The sequence below is a fragment of the Lissotriton vulgaris genome, chromosome 9, assembly GCF_964263255.1.
Source record: "Lissotriton vulgaris chromosome 9, aLisVul1.2, whole genome shotgun sequence".
In the NCBI taxonomy this organism is placed as follows: Eukaryota; Metazoa; Chordata; class Amphibia; order Caudata; family Salamandridae; genus Lissotriton; species Lissotriton vulgaris.
Window position 1 is genome coordinate 1,081,860,553 of NC_141697.1, and position 25,116 is coordinate 1,081,885,668.

Sequence of the window (25,116 nt, forward strand, 5' to 3'; positions counted from 1 at the left end):
CAACACGTGCTGTGTAACTTCCTATTCATGCTTATCCAGCTTTACATACGGCACAGGGCTTATTGCTCCCTTTCTAACAATAATAGGTTTTACCATTGAAAGGATGCAGCTTGCCCACTTTGCGGTAACATTGCGGTAACATGGACGATGACTTGTTACTTATGTGTTGTGTCTGTCCCCATTAACATGCATATTGGACCAGCATCACTTCAAGCTTATCTGCGTGCACTGAATGCCTACACCTGCATAGGTGGGACATATGTCTCCTAGAATTGTATTGTACAATCAAGAAGCATAGGGCACCCTCCCACTTCCTAGACTTGGGTTTCATCATGGCTAAACATATTATTACTTGCAGATGGAAATCACATAGGGACTGATTCACAGAATGAACTTAAGACTCAATCCTAAACTTACTCCTATTTTGGTATTCACAGAATGCACTTACTACTTTTGGCATTCACAGAATGAACCTAAGACTCAATCCTAAACTTACTACTATTTTGGTATTCACAGAATGCACTTAATACTTTTGGTATTCACAGAAGTTAGGATTTTGTCTTAAGTCTGTCTTAAGTCTGTCTTTTGTCTGTCTTAAGTTTGTCTTAAGTCTGTCTTAAGTCTGTCTTAAGTTTATCTTAAGACAAACTTAAGACAAAATCCTAACTTCTGTGAATGCCAAAAGTAGTAAGTGCATTCTGTGAATACCAAAATAGTAGTAAGTTTAGGATTGAGTCTTAAGTTCATTCTATGAATCGGGCCCATGAACCTTCATTAGTTGTAGCATCGGAGTACTCTGTGCTCAACTGGGCACAAGCAGAAAGTGTAACCTTGCACTGGCTGGACCGCATGAGCATAGAAAATACCCCATTGCTTCTTGCTGGGTACCTATTATGCTTGATTTGAATTCCACTCATTCATACGAGGCACACAGAGGGCAGTGATAGTGGCAAGTTTACCAGACATGTAAACAGAGGCTGCTGGGTGCGGTTGTTAACTTTGCACACCATGGCACCCCTCATGTACACACTTTTTGAGGTAATTGGAGGTGGGTATTTAACACAGCATCTATTGGGGATGGAGAATTAGGGGAATAGTAGTGGGTGGTCATGTCATGTGGCCTTCTCAGTTACTTTGTTGAATTGTTATTGTTATATGTTTCTCAAAATGCATGAATCTGTCCCTAACGTCAGCTACGACTCGCCCGGGGTACTGCCTTTTCTATTCCCTACTGCATGGGTTGCTTACTAAACAGACGTATCTTTCATCACGGGAATATTTATATTTTTGTCATACGTCCTAACTTGCAGATATGCTATACTGTGTTTCCTCTCATGCAGGTTCACTGGTGTTTGCTCACTACTGTACTTCAACTGTATTATCACATTGACATGATTGCAGCAATGCTTGCCTTTGAATTATATGCCATACTTTCTGGATTATACACTAATTAGAGACGAGTAGGTGTATATCCAATTCACCAAAAAAGTTCCAGTGTTAGTTCTATGATTATTTCTCCAACTTGAATGTACATTTTGTTTTTTATTTAATTTAAAAATCCCTCTCAGACTATACCTGTAAAACACCAAAATCCCAGGTGTCTAGGCTTACTTCTGGCAATGACGTGCTCTTTTTTTTGGTATGGAAATTCCCCCAATGCTTTATTTTACAGGATGTAGAATTCAACAATGGGGTATTAATTTCCGACCTCAACTAGTGTGCATTTTCCACACTTGCCAGCAGGTTTAGGCCCTCATTTTGTTTGCATAGGGCAGCGCAGCAAGAACTTTGCTGCATTGCTGTATTCCAAAGTAAAAGGGCAGAAATGCACCCTATTTAAGCAATATGTTGCATTCCTGTCCTTTCTGCCTCTCCTGGCATCGTTTTGGCAGCCTACACCAATATAGGTAACCTTGCACCATGCTGCAAGCGTGCCTCCATTGCAGGTAGGATTATTTATGTGCAGAAAGGGGCCCCTTCCTGCACAAAAGCAATCATATGAGGTGTTTTGCCCTTTCTATGTGTGCTGCAGAATGCAGCACACATCAAAAGAGTGATAAACAAGGAGAAATAATCATATATCTCTTCGTTATGCCTCACCTCAGGAGGCATATGGATTTAGCCCTTTCCCAGGTTTACATCACTTTATAAATCTAGGCAGCGTCAAATTACATGATAGTTGTGTGGGAAAACCCACAGCGCCACCCATGAAACACCTCCTGGGTACTGAGTAACTTGACACAGTCATTTGAACAGTAGCACCCTACTCATGATTTAGGAGGCCTCTGTAAGCCACGCAAGGCGACTTTTCGTTGCTTCATAAACCTTTATGAAAGCCGAGCTTCATGCATGTATCTCTTAACCCTTTCGCCGCTGATGACGGAACCGCTCCGTCATCAGCTGCGGTGGCGCTGTGCTGATGACGGAGCGGTTCCGTCATGGCCCGCCCGCTGCTCATGCGCGGCGCGAATTCCGCGCCTGCGCTGAGCGTTCTATTGAGCGGGCGGGACCATGACGGAACCGCTCCGTCACAAGCACAGCGCAATCGCGGCTGGTGACGGAGCGGTTCTGTCACCAGCATGCGGCCGCCGTGCGGCCGCCCCGCCCACTTAGCGCTTTGGCGGAATAGCCGCCGCAGCGATGGGGTTAAGTGTTGCAAAAGTGATGATGGGCTCGCATAAATAATCCCCTCAGTTTACAGCTGGAATGTCCTGATGTCCCCTCAGTTTACAGCTGGAATGTCCTGATGTAACCGCTGTAGAAATTGAACATAATGTGCCAACTACCTGTGATTTGTCAGGAGGGACGGATTGGACAAAGAGATATTTATAAGAAAAAAGTTAATAAACAATTTGTCATGATAATTTAAAATTGTTTAAAAATTCCTGACATTGTATTGAAACTTTTTATTTTATTTACAAGGCACACACAAGAGCTAGAGATTTTTTATCAATCCACAAAAGTAAGCCAGTTCCCTAAAACAGTAATGAGTTACTCCTGTTTCGGAATGAAATAACGACAAGAATAATTGAAGAAGATAAGGGGCATAATTTATGAGTCAGAAGTTGCATCTGTCTTTATAAATCAGCTCCTCTTTCGGAGTGCCATCTCTTCAACAGTCTGTTCCAGAAACAGAGTAAATTAACTTTCCAAACATAAATTGAATCCAGTTTAACTTTATTTGTCTGGTCCATGAAAACCATTAATAAAAGTGAACTATACGAAAATAATTAAAACAGAATCATTTTGCTACCTTTTTTCATCTGTAAATTAGGGACAAGAATGCAATTTAGTACCACAGCATGAAGTTTTTAAATGGGAAGAAGGGTGAAAATTATTGCAATGCAAGCGGAGGACATTTGCCTGAGGCGACCCTGCCCTAAGTCAGTGTATTAGAATGTGAAGTGGGAAAGGCATCGGTCTCAGTGCGAATCGACTTTTGTTGAGGTGAAACGTGCCTGACGTTTAGCGCACATATGGAAGCCAATCCTTGTTACATATTTTGCATCAGCAGTCGCACATTTGCAGAACATGACATTTTCCTCAGCTGAATGTGCAATGATGAAGAAAGTATATTTGTAAATCTACCATTCTGTTCTTTTATCACTACTCTCAAGTAGTTAAAATAAAATTAAACTCTAAAGTATCATGGGCATTTTATTTTATTAGTCGGTTGTTATTTTGCTCATTTTATTTTTCCTTTTTTCTGATGGCATTGGTCAAAAGTGAAAGCTAAATTCTCTGCACCAATCCTCTCCCACCAGAATCTGCTTCATTTTGTTAATCTACAACATTACTTTCAGATGGCATTGTGATCAAAAAGCCTGCGGACTGCAAAATTATTTTTGACTCGTAAAAAAGTATTTGTCCACCATGCCCAAATCACAAATAGGACAGGAGTAGGGCAAAATGGTGTGTTCATTGCAATCTGCAGGCCACAAAGGGATATATTAATGTTTTTTGACCCAATGTAGATTGCAACCAATCTTCAGTTCCTAGTCCCGAATTTGAGACAATATCTGGGGCCGTATTGCACAAAGTACCCAGGGGAAAAAAGGGTGTTTGTGCCTGCTTTGCGTGACCCCGGGACACTTTCATATCACAGGAGGGGCTGCAGACACTTGTGCGATTCCTCCTGTAATATAGATAGCTCTGGCACACCTGAAACACCAGCGCTATCTTCAGGGGGTTTTGCCTCTGTGCCCACGCCGTATTACAGATGTGGGCGCAGATGATAAAAAAACCCTCAGGAGGCGAACTGTCAGTGTGCCATGTAAAAGGTGGTGCACTGAAAGTAGCCCTATGGAGGGGGAAAAGGATTCCTATGGACTCCCCTAGCAGGTGGGTTCAGAGGATCTCTATTTTTCTTTAAATGTGCTGGCGGGTTGCTACCTGCACAGTGAAACATGGAGCGGATGCTTCAAAGCCGCTCCTTATTTCACTTGAATACACTGCCCCAGGGCAGCGGGAGTTTGGAGCTGCACTGGGGCAGCACATCTTAAGCACTAGGTCGCACTTTCCCTCTGTGCAGTCGGAGCACCTGTTTTAAGGTGCTCCTGGCTGTTGAAGGAATTGGCCCTTAGGGCCCACCCTGGTTACTTACAACCACCTGCTTTGCCTTCCCAAGAATGAATTGTCGGTCAGATAGTAGAGAACACAAACAAGTGTTTATTAACAATACTCTGCAGAGGAGTCCAATCTGACCTGCACCCTAAGAAGGTCTGCCAAGGGACTGACCCCCAACAGTTTGTAATGAGTAATCATTCCTCCGGAGAAGCCTCCAACCACGCCCACAGTGGAAAGTTACCCCTTTGGCACACTGCTAACCTAATATAACATGAAACAAGTGTATGGCAGGAATGGGATTTTCAAGCCTAACACTGTACACCAATAAAGTGCGCCCTATACATATTAGGGCCCCAGATTTGCAAAGGAGAATATGTCACCAGCAAAATCTTTCAATCGTTCCTGGCAGTCTTCAGGTGGAGCAGACAGTGGTCCAGGAGACAATGAATGGACTTTCCAGGACATCAACAACTTAAAAAAAAAATTGTCAATTAATGGACACAAGTTGCTTTAAAATAGGGTAGTATATTTACAAGGGGATAGCAACACCTGATTGTCACTTTTAGCAATGTGTTGGTGGCATTATGCATTATTTAAAAGGCAGCATTAAGCCACTTTTTGTGGCTTAACCCCGCCTTGTATACATTATCTCTTTACATGCATCACTTAACATGAAAGGGGCGTGCACTGCAACACCTATTGCTTTTTGTCACTGTCCCAGATTTACAAGGATGTGTAAATCGGAGGCAGCACCAAAAACGAATGCCACACAAAAGCAGGTGTTAGAATGGTGAAATGAGAAGAAGTGCTTGAATTTCTCCTTGTTCTTGCTTTTTCTATGTGTACGGCATTCTACAGCACACATGAAAAGAGCAAAACGCTGTCAATGATTGACTATGGGCAGGAAGGTGTCCCTTCCTGCACTAAACAATCAGTAAATAACGACAACTTATGCAGAACACATAGAAGTAACAAATCACCATTATGGATTGTTTATGTGTAGGAAGGGACACCTTCCTGCACATAAGCAATCATTCCCTGCAATGCAAGCACCCATGCACTATGGTGCAAGGGTGCCTACATTGGTGGTAGGCAGCTAATTTTAGCGCCAGCTCTAGGGCAAACACAGGAGTATGCCATGTTGTTGTAAATACAGAGCATTCCTCAGTTTTAGATATGTCAGAGCCCATCGCTGCCAAAGATGGTGCAGCTCCGCTCTCTGACATTTCATTGTAAATATACCTCAAAGTTTGACATTTGGGGAATGGCAATGCAGTGATGTCCAATATCCATGCTTTTTCATTCATGGCAGTCAATTGCCTGACTCCTTAATGTTCAAGTGTTTTTGGGAAGTCCTATGAATACACATTTTGTGCTGTGAATGATTAGTACATCAACAGCTTCACAAAATGAAGGGTAGTTCAGTCGATGCTCAATTTGAACATCCTGGTTTGCCAACTGCGGGGCACATTTGGAAGCTCTTAATACCACCAGTCTGTCACTTTTTCTGATGCTCCAGTGGTGCTGCTCTCAACTCAATATTTTCAGGGTGGAGTTGAGCCACTTATTGTGGCTTAACACCTCCTTGTAAATATGCCCCTTACCCCAGCATTCTGCTGCAGCAAAAGGATGGGCAATGGGTGTTGCTGTGGGTCTTCTGCCACACCCATTGCTTTTTGATGCTGCCCCATATTTACAGGATATGGGTCAGCACCAAAAATAAGACCAGGAAATACCTGTTCTTAAACAGGTGCTATAAGGAGAAATGTTTCATTTCTCCTCGTATTTTGCTCTTTCCATGTGTGCTGCATTCAGCAGCACACATAAGAACAGCAAATCACCTGTAAAGATGGTTTATGTGTAGCGCAGGGACCCTTGAGACATGGCGCAAGGTAGCTTTTTAGCAGCAGCGCTAGGGAAAACACAGGGGTGCACCATATTTTTGTAAATACATCATATCAAAGCATTTTAAAAATGTCGGAGCATGGTGTTAGCAACTATGGAGTAATATCGCACTCCGGCATTTTTTTGCAAATATCCCCCTGCATTTGGTACATTGGGCCCTACCTTAATTCTTTGTCAGTTCTTGAACCTCTGCTTTGAAACTACTTGCTGTTTCCTTTATACTGTTTCATTCCTTTGGCTTTTAAATGTGCTCCTGAAGAGAATCGACAAAGAATAGCAAAATGCTGCTGTGCCTTTCGGAATGTTTTGCTAAGCACGAAAAAAGTGCACACCATGTACCATACTGCGATGCACCATTGATTCCAATGTCGTGGCTTATATTCATTTTGCTTTTTCTTCGATTTGAGTAATAGTAATTGCTACTTTGGCCTCAGTATGTGTTTTTTTCCTATAATATCTGGAACATTTGTGCAGTTCTTCAATGCAACAGAAAAAGCTGCTATTTAAGAGTTGGCTGTTCTGAACTCTATTGACTTCCCACTTGGAACACACATCATAGTCTACATTATGGCATGTGGCATGAGTTTTTTTCCACACAAAAAAAACTTTTTGGGAGCCTTTTAATGGAATCTGAAAGCTCTCAGTAATGTCATTATATTTTATATTTTCAACTCGTATATCGTGTTTTCTAAAGCACTAATGCCTCCGTTGATTAATGAATGTGGTAAGGTTCTGTGCCCTGTTCTCTTTGTAGTGCTTTCTGTCCTGCAGAGGCGAGTGAGTGCTCTCTTCGCAGTAACAGAATGAATACAAGTTCAGAAACCATTTGCATACATTTCTATCCTTACACCGATTTTGTTGCATGAGCACTGGGGAATAGAGCAAACACAATGCGTTCCGCATTAAAGTTCAGCACTAGGGAAAAACATGGAACAAACCAATTTCACACTATTTTTGCTTTCTATAGGTAGTAAGAAAGAAACAAAACCCATGTCCTCCACTTTTCAAATGTTCAGGATGTCACTAACGACCTAGGGCCCTATTTATGAGCCCATTTTCCTTGCTCTTGCACCACGCAATGTAGTGCAAGTGTAATGCAAACCTTAACCGCATTGCTGCGGCGGCTTTTCTCGCTGTGTACGGCAAATTTCAAAAAGCCGCGTTACATGACGAGCTCAGCTCGTCATCAGCACACGACCACCGTAGCGGATCATAGAGGTTAAGACAGATTCTTAAAACCACTTTGCATGGCTCTGAGAGACTCCAGAAATCTGGCGTAATGCAACCCCCTGGGAAGGCATTCAGTAGGAGTTGGTGCTCCAAAATTTTACACGTTCCCAGGGAAGGTGTACCAAAGGAGAACTATCTCATTTTTTTATGTGTGTTGCATTCTGCAGCACATATAGAAAGAGTAACATGCCTGCCAGGATTGTTTTTCTGCAGGAAAGGATCCTCTCCTGCACAAAAGAATCCTGCATGCAAGGGTGCCTGCATTCGTGCTAGGCTGCCAAAAAGGGCACCAGTGCAAGTGAAAGGAAAGGAATGTGCCATACATTGCCTTACATATGGTGTATTCCTATCATGCAGTGCAGCAAGGTGATTTGCTGTGCTTGCATGCATGATTCCTTGGTAAATGAGCCACTAGATTTATTACCGGCCTGCGACAACCTTGTGTCATGCAAGGGGATGCAAGGTAACGTAAGCCTTTAAGTGGGATTTGCTCAGCCACGCAAAGCGACCTTGTATGGCTCTGTGAGGCTTAGTAAATCCAGAGTAACACAGGGTAGTGCAAGTCATTGCCTTGCGCAACTCTGCATTAGGAAGTCATTCCATGGTGAAGCATGGGCATTCCCATGCATCCACCCATGGAGTTTAAGGCAATCCCAGATTTATTAAGGTTAGTAAACCTGCCATTGCGCCAAAGTGGTACATCTTCCAAATAAGTGTAACAAGGAGAAATATATGTATTTCTCCTCATTATTTTCTCTTTTGACGTGTGCACACATAGAAGGAGAAAAATGTCTCAAATTTGGTTTTGTCCAGGAAGGTTTCTCTTCCTGCACAAAATAATCCTGCCAGTAATGAAGGCTCCATTGCACCATGGGGCAATGGAGCCTTGGAGCCTGTATTGGAGCTAGGAAGCACTCAGTGCAGCAGAGCAGGATTTTGACATAACATAATAGATATGGTGCATTTCTGCTCTCACCCTGTCACGCAATACATAGCAACAAGATGTCTTGCTGTGTTGCGTGACTTTTTGATAAATCGGTCTCCCAGTTTCAAACAAAATCTGTGCGCTCCGTATTCATACCACAGGCACAGCCAAATAAATGTTTTATTTTTTTTAAGAACATAGAGTTTGAAGATCAAAATTGTTTTAAATTAGAACCTCTGTACACTCTTATAACTATCTATGAGTATGTTTTGTTTTTAACACAAGTTCACTATATTTCCTCTTTTTTGTCATCATATAATAAGGAGCGGGACAAAACTTATTTTAAAAATTTCACATAAAAGAAACAAAGGGGCATAATAACAAAGGCTTTATCTCTGCTTTTTTGGCTTTAAAAGCCAAAGAAGCAGAGATAAAAATATCGCCCTATCAACAACAGGGTGCTAACATGCAAAATCGCATGTTATAACCCTTTTTCACTACGCTTCCCTTTGCATCTCTAATGAGATGCAAAGTGGGCGTTCCAGTGCAAAATAATAGGAGAAATGTCATTAAGTGACGTTTCACCTATTATAAAGCTTACCGCTAACCCTGTTGGAGACAAAAAAAGCAGTGCTAACCACGATTAACGCTACTTTTTTACATCTGCTAATTTTTAGACTTAGCCATGTAATCCAATGGGAGGTGGCTTACATGGCTAAATCCACCATGGGCTATTAACAAGGATATCCCTATCCTTGTAGTTTTATTGTGGAGAAGTGTGGCTCACTGGTTAGAGCAGGCAGACCCTGAAGCAGAGGTCAGACCCGGGACCAGGGTTCAATTCCCGACGCGGCAGGGTGTTGAGCTCAAATGTCCACGGACTCGATAATTCTCGCTTCGGTGCCTGACCTAATCATGGGTTCACACTCTGCAACTCTGGGCATTAAGCTTGCTTAATCTCCACAATGGCCCCCCGCGGCGGGATGCCTGGCTTTCACCTTGGGGATGCCCTGTAGGGGCTATCTCACAGGTAAAAAGCCAAGACGGGTTCCCAAGGCAAGCGCTTAGAGACCCCTGGGTGATAAGCGCTATAAAAATCCAACATACAATACAATACAATCGCTGCATTACCAGCGATAACCTCCCAAAATGCTGCTAACGCGGGATTTTTTATCGCCTAGGAGGTTAGCGTTGTTAATAACGCGATAACCAGGTGATATTATCCCTGCGATAGCGGGCGTTAAAAAGATTAACGCTAAGCGCCCTTAGCGTTAATTTTCCCAGTTCCTTGATAATATGCCCCAAAATGTTGCAAATGGATTATTTAGTTAGTTGAGATAGTTCTGCTTTTGTGATTGCCGGCGTGGCTTGGTCGGCAGAGCTAATGGCTGCCTGATCACGCCACTCCATAGGAACGGAGTTATGAACACGATTCTCCGACAGGTATCGGCGACCTAGAGATGCAAGTACCGATGATTCAGACATCGGAAGACACACTGATAAGGTGAGGCCTAAACAACACACTCCGGTGCCCAGAGAGAGGAATACATCGAACTTAAGCAAGGAGGAAGGAGGAGAAAGGCGCGGAGGTAAAATGGCAGGGATATGGCATCCCACAAACACAAACCGAAACGAATGTGGAAATACAGCCGAGACCCGCTGCTCCCTCAATAAAGCCGGCAACAGGAGCGTCCTAAGGGGGCTTTAAGATACGCTTGGCCTCAACTAACCATCTCGGTTAGGGGCTGGTGCGACCAACGGATCGTGTGCGCGGAGAGGGAGGGCTCAACATCCGCACCCGCAGCCGCAGCGAAGACCAGAGAGAGAGATGCGCGCCAATAGTCTGCACGGCACTGCTAAGGGTCTGCCAAAATAGAGTCCACTAGAATAGAGAGTGGAGAGCGAGCAGCTGAGACTGCGGAGCACCTGCGTGTATGCAGAGAACCAGACGCACCAGGTACCAACAGCGTGCGACTGAAGCAGGGCCATGATGGAGCGGACTTCAGAATAAATTTTGAAATAAAGCACGCAGTAATGAAACTCCCATAATTTTAATTTACTAATGAGTGTTGCATGTTTTGCACGTTTTTGTACTGACACAACCTAGAATAATGTTCACCTACACAAACACGCTGGTTTAATTATTTGTGCTCTTGTCATGTTTGTCATTCCGCTTTAAATAATACATTTACTTTGTCTTTCGTTTTGTTGAACATTAACTGCGGCTGTTTCAAATAATAGCATGTGCATTCTTTTTAATGTGCTTTTGTTTATGTCGTGTCATCTCATGTGTTTGTGCTATGTTTAGCTAGGTAACATAGACTAATGGGTTAATATTAGTAAAGGGGGTGGGTAACAGAATAATTATCATTTCTTGAATTAGTTATTGTCTTGTGTTTCCTTGCATACTAGACTCATGCTAAAGAGGCCTGTGGCCTATTTCTAAAATGGATGTCCGAAGTCCTGTCAAAGTTGGGCCTTGTACAGCAGCGTATGAAAGTGGAAATATTTTCTACAATAATTCTTTGAAAGTCGATCGTAAAAGCAAGGCTGTGTGGAAGTTATGAAAAGACATTTGATTCAGCTTTCATGGTCAAGGACAGGATGTGCAGCGGTGGAAAAGCTTGGACGGAGGAAGCATTAGTTGATTTTACCTAATGTTGCAAATCACGGAAAAGCCTGTGACACTCTTAGTCTATGAACAATGCCGCTCTTGAAGAAACGTGACTTTTTGCTATGCGAAAGGCAAATGACTTCATCGAACAATGTCTCTAGTCCAATCGTGTTTCGTGTTGCTCAACTATTTGTATTCTTTGAGTTAGTTTTAGATAGGAAAAAGGTATAAAAATTGCCCCCTTGCAAAGAGCACTGCTTGCTCATTTCTGTGCTCCAGAGATGCTGTTGGACTTTCGTTTCACGTAAGATCCATTGAGACTTTACTTTTCCCTTTAGGTTTTTCTTTAGCTAAGTTAGGGAAATAGGGTTTAGGGAATTTTCCTAAATGTTTGGGCATTTCTCATGCTAATTTTGAGTTTGAACTGCCAGTCAAATGTGCCTTTCTAATAAATAATTTTGCTTAATAAAAATTGCTAATAAAAGAATTTACGCTTCAAAATGCATTTTGCTTTATAATAAAGTTAATAAAAAAGATTTTGAAATGACAAGCTGGTCTTGTTTGTTTCCTTGAGTTACCACTAGTTAATCCATTGCCTATGATAGTGACTTAATTAAATGTATTATAATGTGTTTCTGATTAATTAGGTCATATGATTCAGTTGGTCAATCCATTTCTCAGTCATTTATGGGCCTAGTGATAGATTTATGAATTATGGTGAGTATCGTGGTGTAGAGTTGTACATATGAGACTGAATTTCCTTTGGCCCGCTGGATCAGCAGCTTGAAGGGGACCATAGGGATAGATTAAAGGCCAGCACGGGGAAGTACTGTATGCAATTAGCGGGGCCAAAGTATCTCAGGATCAGTCACTAAAAACAAAAGAAAACTAAAACGAAACCGAAACTGAAAACAACACACTCAGATACAAGATGGCGCCTGCCTAACAGGACAAAAGCCAGACACAGGGCCGGTCTCCTTGACACACCAGCCAAGCAAGCAAGCAAACAAGGGACCAAATGTACAGCACTCTCTGGAGAGGTGGCAGCATGGAAACAGGGAGGGCAGCCCAATATGCAAGTCTAGGAGGTCAACCCTCTACCTCCAGAGCAAGCATCGGACAGAGGGAAGTCGCAAGCTTAACCCATCTGTCTATCTCTTCAATCACGAGGCACACCGGTGGACCTCGCAAGTTACCAAGCATCAAGCCGAAGGGAGAAGCACTGACACCAAAACAGCAGACTGGCTTATCTTCTTGTCCCTATCCCAAGTCCCAAGGCTATCCCAGCAATAAAATATGCCGATGCATAGCCAGAGGCCTTACTGCCAAGCGCTACAAGCAGTAGTAGGTTGGGCCATTCGGGGCTTCGTTAAGGGGAAGAGTGACCCACAGACAATATGGCAAGAATTTTAAACATAAGGAGCGTAAGCCATATTTAGGGAGCCAGGGGGGCCAAAAGACAGAGAAGATATCCACAGAGGATATCCCAGGAAACTGCGTGCGCCAAAGAAACATCAAAGAATCCTCTCGGAGGCAAAATGTCTGAAAAAGAATCTGGGCTACACCAACAACAAATAAAAAAGAGTATGGGAGAGCGGGCAGTTTCGGACTCCACGCTCAAAATTACACCGGACATTAATAGCACCCTGAACATTGTACTAAAAAAACTAGCGGATGTCCATGACGTAGCTAAATCTACAAAACAGACTACAGCCAAGACATTTTCAATTGAAATACAGTTTTACTGCACACAAAGTCAAATACGTGAAAATGTCATCACCTAGAGTAATGATGTGCTTTGATCGTATTCAAATATGTGTTCCTCCAAAAATAGGCACCAAACTCCCTCATAAGACAGTGCATGACATTTAACTTCTGCCTTTGATGGACAAGATAAGAACAAGATTTAAAGGCCTGTTTACAGAAAGCGAGTTCCTGGAAGAATACAGTAAACAAGTGTTGTGCAACGTGGGGTCAAGCTCAAGCTGGACAGCATAAATCAAATAGGTCCTGCAAATAGAAAGCCAGAAAATGTGATTAAAAACCACAAAGCCAATAGCATGCAAAGGGCAGAATGGATTCCTGTGATAAGGTGCTGTCACAGACATTCCACCATGTTAATTGGAATTAGGGTTAGCATCTGTGTCTGCCAACCCAATTGTCTTCGAAATAGTCCATGATGGCCATAGTTTGTTTCATTTTGTTGGTAGAAAGGACTTTCATTTAGTAAATTGTAGTGGTTAGCTACCTATGTGACAGGAACATAGGCTAGTGCTATCATTTTTTGTAATTCAAAGGCAAATTGAATGTTCATAGAATATTCTATATTTAGTACATATTGTTGGAGATGTCTTCATCTGCTTTGACAGAAATAATAGTAATAGCCTTGTATGGCTATGTGGGGGTACATTTTTAAAATGGTTTGAATTATGGCTTGCTTAAACATTATGATTATTTTTGGGGGGCAGTAGTTATTTCTTCAAATTTAATATGGTTTAAGAGGTCGAAGTAAGTGATGATTTGTTTATTTGGTAGTAGGGCATATATAAAAGGGACATTTTACCATGTATGGTGCAAATCTGAGAAAATGGTTTGGGGCACATTTTGAAGGTTCCATCTATCATCCAGGCTTTACCATGTCTTACTTTTAATATGTTATTTGCTGTAGAGAATGTTAAGATTTGATTCTCATTGTTTAGGTTATCATGTAAAAGGAAAGGTTCCTCATTACGTGTCCAATTCTCCAATTTATATATTGTGATTTTGAACTACAAAGAGTTCCACATAAAAACATATATTCAATACCTAAATAGAAGACATTCTGTTTTCATAAAATGATAAAATATTCATAAGTGGGTGTTAATTACACAGAGAGGAGCAATGTAAGCATAACATCAATTTCAGAGTCCTTTCAAATGCAAAGCTTACAGGGGCTGGACAAAACACGTTAAACCCTTGGATCCTTAGACGACCGCAAATGAGCTTTTACAATGATTGCTAAAAAATATGTTGGTAATAATATGATGTATTCAAAATTCTATATATCAATATACTGTACACAATAACTAGCAGCAATAAAGGGAAATTAAAATTGCAAGTGCTCAAATATCAAAATCTCGGAATGATAGATAGTCTATCGTACATAACGGTATTCGTAGCAGCATATAAGGAGATAAGAGTACAGGCATGAAACTGTAGCACCAATATCAAAAGACCCTTTTAAAATGCAACCATAACATAGATAGCAACAAACATATTAATACAATCACACTATAATAATTACAACGTGCTAATAAAAGCTACCCAAAAGTATTACTTACATAATTCATTAAGTTTAGCTCTTAGTGGTGCCTATCTGGCCTACTATGGCTAAACGGGGGCAACCGGTTACTTCAGACAGGTTTAGAAGGGGGGGAGTTATGGGCCACGCAACCGTGTGACCGCGCAGTTGTATTTGTACCCGGAAGTTTACATAATCGCTAATATTCGGGCCAGGGAGGACCGACTTAGGTCCACTACGGGAGCACACAAGTCGGGAAGTAAGTTCTTCAAGAGAGGGCTTTTTTCTTCTATCTTTGTTACGGGAGCTCAGAAGGGTTTTTAATTCAGGTTTTGTCCTGTCCTCCCGATACCCGGGTGTTTGCTTCCCCTCCCTGCTGGACCCATGAAGCGATTAGCTACTTATGTTAAAGTAAGCCTTTTTTCTCAGTAGTGTTGTGTTTGTTGGCTTTGAAATGTGCATGTTTTTGTCCTGATCCCGACTTATAACTAGGGATTTTAATAAGCACTTTCAAAGTTATTTTGTCGCCTGTGAAACTGTGAGCTTTCTTTGAGAGCTATTTGCATATCCCAGTGGGATGTTTGCCCCATCATGTTATACACATAATTCATGTTGTTAACAAGCCTAAAATAGGTTCAAATCTTCCCAAAAAGGGCTAAAATGTGATATACACTTGAAGCGGTTTGTGATACTCTTTAAGACATCATAGTATATGTGTCTTGCACTTAAATACACCTCTGTCTGCACAAATACAGCATGGGACAATATTGCCTGTATTTTTGTCAGTAACCTGCATTTTGTTTCAAAATTGACTTATGATTATATACTTGTTTGTCTTTTTAATTCGATGTTGCAGGCTTTAATGTTCTACGACTCTACGAGAGACCATACCGGTATAACCGTGAGTTGTAATACACCAATTGTTCCTCAGGTCAGGGTGCACCTTAGGGTGCGCATGCCGCCATGGAACATACATTAGGTCCTGAAGAATGCTTAGCTAATTGCACATATAAGCAGAAACATGTTGACCAATTTTATACACTCAAATTGGATGTTATTGGCTACTTTAAAGAACTAGTTCACATCCGTCTCACCCTTTTTAACGGTCATTGGTCAGCCTTTAATAAATCAGTTGATAGGCTAGAACCATTCACATTTTGAATTCACATTCCTTTTTCACCATCACGCACACACGCAACTGAACATCCTGCTCCGCTGTAAACCAGGCGTAGAAGCACACCAGGGAGGCATTTGGCCTCTCTGGTGGAACCCTATGATGAAGCATCTCACTGACCAGGTCGGTGAGAGAGGGTTCTTTTCCAAACACTGGTTTTTGTCCTTTGCTGTTTTGTTTAACCAGGTGTTTCCTGGTTTTACTGTAGTCACTCTTTTGTTGTTGTTTATGGAGTTACGGGCCTCCTCAGCAGTAACAATATTGTACTTTAGAAAATAAGGTCTCAAATATCTAAGTCGTAAAGGTTGTAATAGGGAACAAACAAATAGGACATGGTATAAGTCCTGTACACAAGTACCACATAGGTGACAAAGTCTTTCCTGCCTTAAATGACCCTCTCAACCCCCTGTTACAATTCTTAAGAAAAGTAAATTCAGCTGGAGTGACAGGTTTACTTTGCGCACTTCGTGTTGGAAATTCCATATCACGTAAGATTGTGGCTATTTATAAATATTACTCCTCACTATAAGGTCATTATTGCGATGCTCTGCGCACAGTACTGTATCTCTTTTATGAGATAAGTCATTAATAGTTTTTTATTCTGGTTTTCAAAACTTGTTTGGGAAGAGTACCCATTCAGATGATTTCAAGATCAAACAAATTTACTGGTTTCTTGTAATTTCTGAAAAGAACACTTTTCCATTCAAGGTGTCAAACAATGTCCTCATGCATTGCTACCCATAAAGGGTTCTCAAAACTGTTCAATAGTGCATTGCTCCATCTTAAGCACGCAGCCCTAGATAATACGTAAGTGGAAGTAACCCAAATTTGAGCTGAATTGTCGCTAAGGGAGCTGAACGATTTAGATTACACATTTGGCACCAGACGTGCCCCTCTACTTTCTCAAAATTCTCCCAGTGCTGTTCATCTACTGTTTCACATGCATTACTCCCCATTGGAGGTATTTTAATTCTGCAACCTGATAAAACATGTGCAAAGTGTCTTTTCCCGCAATGCTTATAGAGTCTGTGAATTGCAGAGGCATGAGAGATTGCCTTGCCTCTGCATTGGTCAATATGAGCGCTACTGGGGCACGTACTTGTAAAAATTCTCCCTAAGTATGAATGTAACGGCAAGTTTATCATTCTCTAAGAACCAGTGCTTATTTTTCCTGACTCTGCATCCCCAATATCTAAAAAACATAATTTGACTTTTTGAAACATTTATTTTTTTTAAGTAATCTTCTGAATAACTTGCTTACTCGGTGAGTCATCTTTGGAGTTCAATTGGAGTTAGGTCTAATAAAATGGCATCATCAGCATATATTAGGCAGCTCAACTTCATAGTTCCTAGTTTTGGGCGGGTCCCCTTTACAAAGCCCTACTCTACTCTGCAAATCATTAATATAACGAGAAAATAGAAGAGGGGCCAGTAAGCACCTTTGCTTTAACCCGCTATGGGTCTCTTTTTTTTGACAGGCCTTGACTTCCACCCAGTAGGTCCTGAGTCCAAGAGGAGGAATGCAATGTAATGATTAATCTTAGTAGGTTCAAGGGTATCCCTGTAGCAGTGAATTTTTTCCACAGTGTCCCCCGGTCAGCCGGTCAAAAGCTGTGGAGAAATCTATAAAGGCCGCAAATATTGGCATATCCCTGCTCATTGGGTATTTTTCAATTAACATTTGCAGGGTGGAAATATTATCGAGGGTACCACTATGTTTGCGGAACCCGGCTTGGTCTACAGGGACAATACTGGTTCCCTAGACCCAGTATTGAAGGTGGATGAGTATGCTCTTGGCAAACATTTTTCTGGTCACATCCAATAGTGCGATCTGTCTAAAGCTTGCAGGGGAATTTTTTGGTCCCTTTTTATATAATGGGACCACAATACTACCATTCCAGGACAACGGAATGGTCTCATGTAAATAGCAGTAAGAAAGAAACAGACGCAAGAATTGTGCCCAAGCTGCGCTATCCTCTTTACCCATAGTTATTTGTACATTGTCAGGACCCATCGCACCTGAGTACCTTACACCTTTAATGTAACCCTCTATTTTATTACGCAAGGGGGCTTCATATTCGTTCCCCATGGTTTGTATTTAAATCTGTCATTACAAAATTTGGCTATTAAAGAATAATATTTACGAGTATCACTGGACTGTGCAACCTCTCTTAGTTTTATCCAATTTGCATCCGCTCCGATACCAATTTCTTTTTCTTGCCTGTTTTAATCTATAACTTTCCCTTTGGCTAGACATTGAAGACTGCTTAAATTGTTCCCTTATCAGGGCATTCATTTCTCGATTTAGTTTTTTTTATCTCTCATGATTTAGGCACTAAAGGATTAGTGTTGCTTAATTGCCCTTTGCTTCCGAACAATCTAATTAGGACCAATATGATCTCAAACCTGGAAATAGGATTTTCCTGACTAAGACCAGGATATGTATTTTCAATAATTCTCCTAAAACATGGGAGATTTTTACTAGACCAAAAAGTATACCAGTTAATTCAGTTATATAGAATGCTTTCATCTCTTCGATTCCAGGGTTCCAGCAACTCGAGTTTCATGTTAACATCTACTAATAGAACTCCATGATTGCTCAAGTTTACAAAGTTACTTATTTGTAAACTGTTCATACGTGTCCACTACCCTACTGTGATTCATTGCCTATTGTACACTGCTATGTTTACCCTGTAAAGCGCTCTGATACCCTCGGGTCAAGTTTGCGCTCTATAAAACAATAAAATAAATAAACAAATGAAGTCCTTCTTACCTCCGACTCAGCATTATCTGTGAGGTCCTTACTACCACAGCATATCTTAGAGTATTGCGGTGCTATGGCTGATATAGCTGATGTAGCTGATGTAGCTGAAGCACAGCTGAAACCGTGAACCTCTGTTACAGGGCCATTGCGCTGAAGCCTTCGGTTCTACAGATATGTGGCTGAAGTAGCAGGGATGTTGAGGGAATGTGGCAGGAAATATAGTTAAAACTATAGTTGAGTAGACCTCTGAAGTTTGCGCTAAGGCTCGACAATTACTTCCCCTTTATTTCTTTTTTGTTTTAGCTGCTGGTTTCTTTGCTGGTTGGAGGCTCAATAGTTAGAGCGGCAGACCCTGATGCAGAGGTCTAGTCCGGGACCAGGGTTCAATTCCCCCCTCGGTGGGTCTTGGGCTCAAAATTCCACGGACCTGATAATTCTCGCCTCGGTGCATATTCTAATCATAGAGTCCCACTCTGCAACTCTGGGCAATAGCTTGCTTAATCTCCACAACGGCCCCCACAACGCTAAGGATGCCTGGCCTTCACCCTGGGGGTGTCCAGGATTGGACGCCTCACAGGGAAAGCCAGGACGGGTTCCACAACGGTATTCATACAAGCGCCTTGAGACCCTTGCGGGTGAGTAGTGCGCTATACAAGTATCAATTTACATATCTTTTGACTCCCACCCTGGGCTAGGCAGATGGACGAGTAGGACCTGCGATGAGTCCGCAGACCACACCCACACCTGAACTTAGTGGGCTGCCTCCGCAGACCGTCTATATCTCTCACTCGGCGGCCACCAGCTATATGCAGCCGCACAGGTCTTTGACCTCGACCCAATTAGTTTTTTTACGGTCAGCAGCAGTGACGGCGGGTGGCACGACCAACCAACCCGTGAGGGTGTACAGTGGGGTATGGGTGAGGGTCTCAGGTTGCGTTTTAGAAGGGTTTCAGGCTGCACAAAAAATGCTGACCTCTGACTGCTCACCTCAGCTTGCACCCACCTTCTCAGACTCCACCTCTCATGTCTCTCATGATGCTATAGAAAAGAGTCCACTCACTTAGCTTTCCCCTCATTATGTGTCAAAGTTAAATGTTCAGAAATGTCTATATCTTGGTACTTTCTAGAGGCAGGAGGAGTATCACCGGCCACTTTTTGAGTTCACACAATTAAACATAATAAAGTGGGTATAGAGGGTAATTGGCCTGTGATGTGTTTTGGGACTTTTAGGCGGTATACCTTTAAGGATTTTGGTAGTGGAGCCCTGGGGCTTGTGCATGACTGCAATACGTTCCTTATTTCCTTTTTCTGTCACATTTTGGGTGTGACTGTGCTCTCTTACATGAATTATAACATCATATTTTGCCTTCCCAAAGCATGGATTAGTATCATATTTGGTACATTTCCAATTTATATGGTCTGCTGATGCTCTTTTTTGGCTGTAAGTATAGCCCATGTGATTTAGTAACTGCTTTCCTTTATGCAAAGTTTAGCATTTTGCTGCCACTGTCATTGTGTCTGAAAGTAGAGTAATAGTTTAACCCCTTGGACGCTCATGACAAGCTCAGCTCGTCATGATGTACACCTCCATACACTCATGACGAGCTGAGCTCGTCATGAACAATGGGAATAAATGATCTGCAGCACAGGAGGAAAATAACACTAGCATCGATGGTGTTAAATGCATACAATATTTTAAAGTTCATATGTTTGTTATTCACATGTAAAGTTATACAACTACCTCTTTTTGTATGCTTACATGTATGTTCTGTTTAGATGCTTCACACTGTTGTGCAGCTTTTCCATTGGGGCTACTGTGGAGGATGGGCTTTTTTTTCTGGTGGATGAAAGAGCATTTTAGTTTCATTTTAAATGCTAATTTGTTGGTAGTTTGTAGAGGTTGAGCTTTTTAGTTATATGTTTAGTCACTATTAGGGTGATTTTATTACTTTTTATTGATTTATGTATACTTACTTTATTACATCTTTTTGCTGTTTTTTTTTCTAGTAGTTTTTCACTTTTCCAAGTTGTAGTGTTTCATTTTAGGAGGTCTATGTAAAGAGATAGAAGTTGAGAATGTTTTATTAACTATTTGCTGTTGCATGTACGTTTTAGCTTAAATATACATTTCGTTTTTCGTACTCATTTACTTAAATCTTGAGAGGAACCTAATTTGTCTTTAACCCCTTGTAGTGTGGGCTAGGACTGGTTTGCACACATTGCTATGTTAGCATGGCTTATTAGAAGCCTAAACACCATTTTACCTTTTGCTGCTTTTTGCACACAACACTGCATATGGCTGTTTTTGTAAGTTATTGTAAGTTAGGCTTTGCAAATGTCTTCACATGTGAAAGGTTTGTTTTCAACTTCCCTAGACTTACATCGTGACCCTAGTCTGCACAGTGAGTGCTGAAGCTGTCAAGGTTATCATAACAAGGTAGCTGTTGTTCAAACTGATCGGCTAACGTTTTTAGACACAACAAAAGGCAGCTGCGAGCCAACTGAGATTCTGCTGCCTTTATTATTGCACAGTAGCCATGATTTCATACAAATGGAAGATTTTCAGTTTCCAGGGGCGCAGAGAGCTTTTGCTGATCCTGATGTGATTTACTCTTGCTGAGCTGAGAGGTAATGGGGTCCCGTACAAGCCTGAGAGACCTTCTATAGTTTATTAACATAGGGTCAGATGTATCAAGGCTTTTGCGACTCGCAAAGGCCGAAATTCGCAGAATTTCGGCGTTTGCGACTCGCAAACGGCCGACTTGCGATTTTATTTATGTATCATAAAATCGCAATTTAAGGAATCGCAATTATTTGCGATTCCTTATTTTGCCATAGCATTTAAGGAATCGCAAATTTTGCGATTCCTTAAATGATATGTATGACACATTTTTGTTTTGCGGATTTGTGTTAAGAAATCGCAATTTACCACCAACTTGTAGTTGGTGGTAAATTGCGATTTCTTTTACAAACACCCTAATTGGCATTTGTAAGGGTGGCATGTGACACTCATACATGCCCATAGGGCATGTATGTGTGCCACATGCACACACATGTAGATTTGAGGGGTGCAGCAGGGTGTCTTTGAGACACCTCTGCACCCTTGAAATAATTCTCAAATTGCGATTAGCAATTTGCGAATTTGCGAATTCGCAATTTGAGAATTATTGCACTATCATTCCTATGGGCCTCCTGGCCCATAGGAATGCATTGAAAATTATTCTTTATTTGCAAATTTGCAAAATGCGAATTCGCAAATAAAGAATAATAAGGAATCGCAAAAAAATTGCGATTTTGTACATACATACCGTTTTGCGAATTCTAAATAGCGATTCGCAAAAAATCGCTATTTAGGATTCGCAAAACAGTATCTTGATACATCTGGCCCCAAGTTCCTAGATATGAAGGGTGTTATAACTAGGCGCTATAAGACCTGTTTTCACCATTGCTGTAATATGATTTCTCTCTTTGTATTTCATGGAATTGTAATAATGCTGATCATATTATTTCTAATCATATGTCATCTTATGTTAGCAAAGATTCTGCACCTGAGAGCACGTCGTTAAAATAAATATTTTAACCTTACCCATGTCTCTTATTTACTCCTGTTGTGGGCTGGTATGAGAGTATAACAAAAGAGTGTTCTCCCTTCCCACCATTCCTGAGTTGGTCCTAAGTTGCATGCTCTAGGTTGTCTAATCATCGGTTACTTTGCTATAGGACGAAGAGCTAATGTGACACTGATGCTAGCTGGGTGGGGTTTTCTAGGTACTGTGGTGAGTTTCTGGTACACCACAATTCACTGATCTCTGTGTGCAGGATCATTGCAACATGGCGCACCTAACGTAGTGGGCTCATTATGAGACTCTCGAGTAGTGCATGTATCAGTCCACGGCCCCCTCACTATTGTTTCCGGTTGACAGTGGTAATGGATAAACCTACCTATAGTTAAAGATGTATTTTCAAGCTTGCTCTTTTAAAAGGATTGTCTATTGAATTACGAGGCCACGGATTTAGGCCCAGATCTCTGTACTGGGGTGAATGTATGACATTGTTTGCATTCTGTCCATCAACTAATGTTTTGGCATTTGTCACCCCGAGTGGGACGGGTATGCTCAGACGTGAGTCCTGTGCTCTCCACACCACTGGAGTCAAGCTATCCTGGCTGATGACGGCTGATAGTGAGAAAACGGTCCTAGGATGCTTGATTCCGGTCCAGGGAAGATATGGCTTGGCAGTTTGGGCTGGACTGTTCCTATGAGGCACAGGGTCAAGGCTGATTTGCATATAGCCATGTCTGAACTGGGGTGGTGTGGAGTGCAAAAAAATGATGGATTTAGGCCCAGATCTCTATACTGGGGTGAATGTATGACATTGTTCTACATTCTGTCCATCAACTAATGTTTTGGCATTTGTCACCCCGAGTGGGGCGGGTATGCTCAGACGTGAGTCCTGTGCTCTCCACACCACTGGAGTCAAGCTATCCTGGCTGATGACGGCTGATAGTGGGAAACCGGTCCTAGGATGCTTGATTCCGGTCCAGGGAAGACATGGATTGGCAGTTCGGGCTGGACTGTTCCCATGAGGCACAGGGCCAAGGCTGATTTACATATGGCCATGTCTGAACTAGGGTGATGTGGAGTGCAAAAAAATGATGGATTTAGGCCCAGATCTCTGTACTGGGGTCAATGTATGACATTGTTCTACATTCTGTCCATCTATAAGCTCATTATTCGTTTTTTTTTTTTTTCATTTCATTTTTTTCAAAAAAAGTTTTCATTTTTTAACTATATGTACAAATTACTTTAACATACCCCACAAATACTGTACAAAAAATTCAATGACAACATCACATCAGACTCACTATTTCAGACATATTACATTCATACTCAAACATAAAACATTGGTAAACCAAACAACAATTAAAAACAACAATGTATCTTTTCAGTAAACCACATTATGTACATTTTATGCATTTTATGCAATTAGTAATTTTAGTGAAAATCTCCTATTGGGTCACGATACTTTTGGTGACAAAGCGTTTGGTTTAACCAGTGGCCTACGCATTTCAAACCTCTTGGTTTAAGAGGTTCTCATCAGGACCAACCTCACTCTAAGTGAGCTCAAAAAACGCCTCAAGATGGCACAACTTATAGGCCGAGGATATGTGTGCTTATAGATGTCTTGATGGTCAGTGTTTACATCGTGGGTAATTAAACTCAAGAAAACGCAGCAGCTTTGGCATTTGGTTTTGGTTTTTGGCTCTCTCACACTTCAACATCGTCCAGAATGGGGCCGTTGTCAAATCCAGGTGCTCCTTGGCTGGTTTTACCCCGCACCCAGCTGTGGCACGAGCTACAGCTGTTGAATTAAGGCCCCTTTATACCTCTGCAGTAGCAGTGATAAGGGGTCTGGTTCATTATACTTCCCGCATCCTACTGGGTGGGGCCCTGGAGGTGCGGCACATCTAGTTGGACCAAATGGGCGGAAGCTTAGTCCCGTTATATTTAATGCAGTTATTGGCAAGCGTCCCCAAGATAAGGATGAGATGCCTTTCTGGCTTGCTGAGAAATTTGTCCAACTGGATGCATTTTTTCCAAATACCACTCCTGTAGAGAAACACAGCATCCTTACTATTAGTTTGCAGAAAGACTTGGTGCCGGATGTAAATGACTGTACCACATGGGGTGTGATTTTTGTGGCAGTCTATACTAGGTGTTTCGGCACACCGTCTATGACTGTCCTACCCTCCGTCATTAAATGCGTTCAAGATGAACATGGTCCGGAGGAGGTTGTTGAGTTGGGAATGCGCCTCGTGGGAGCGTTTGACATGGTTTGCGATCTTGTCCTTGCTATTGTTAAGGGAGATGCGGTAAGCTTTAAGGTGTCTAATGCTTTGCGCGATGTTCCCGAAGCCGAGAAACCCCGTCAGTTACCAAAAATTATTAATGAGGCTTATAAGACCGTAGACCGTAATAGTTTGGGTGTTAAGCCTTTTGCTAAAAAACAAGCACAGCAGCAAACTCAGTCTGCGACTTCTGATAAAGATGATCCCCAGAAAGTTCTGAAGCAAAATTGGAGTAAGAATAAAAAACAGGGGAAACAGCAACAGAAACAGGGGTCCCGTCCTGCATCGCTAATACCTGCCCCTGCTGAGCGTACATATGAATTGCGCGACCGCACTACGATTCAGTCACCTGATAGATTTCAGGTTCCTGAACAACGTTCTCCTCACTCTTTACAGGAAACATCAGTCTCACCCACCGGTGGAGGAGGCGGCGGCAGAGGATAAGGTGCCCATCAGAGCAGTGAGCAGCCACGCAAGGCTGACGGAAAAGGCAAGCAGGGCGAGTCACCGCGTCGAAGGCCCCAGTTTCAAAAGAAGAAGGTTGCTGCTTTAACAGCGAGACATGCCACAGCTAGTGATAAAGCAGCTTCGGAATCTGACATGGGCGCTCACGTGGTTGGACAGTGCGGCAGAGATTACCATAGTACGAGAGGCGCTGCGTCCACTACTGAAGGTGACAGCGACTGACACCTTCATTGTAGTAGAGACAGCTGACACTAGAGTGGGCCCCCCTGAAAGGCTTTTTGAAATTGTCCTTTTAATTGAAGGTGACATACAACTTACTGTGAAAGGTTTTTTTGGGGAAAATCT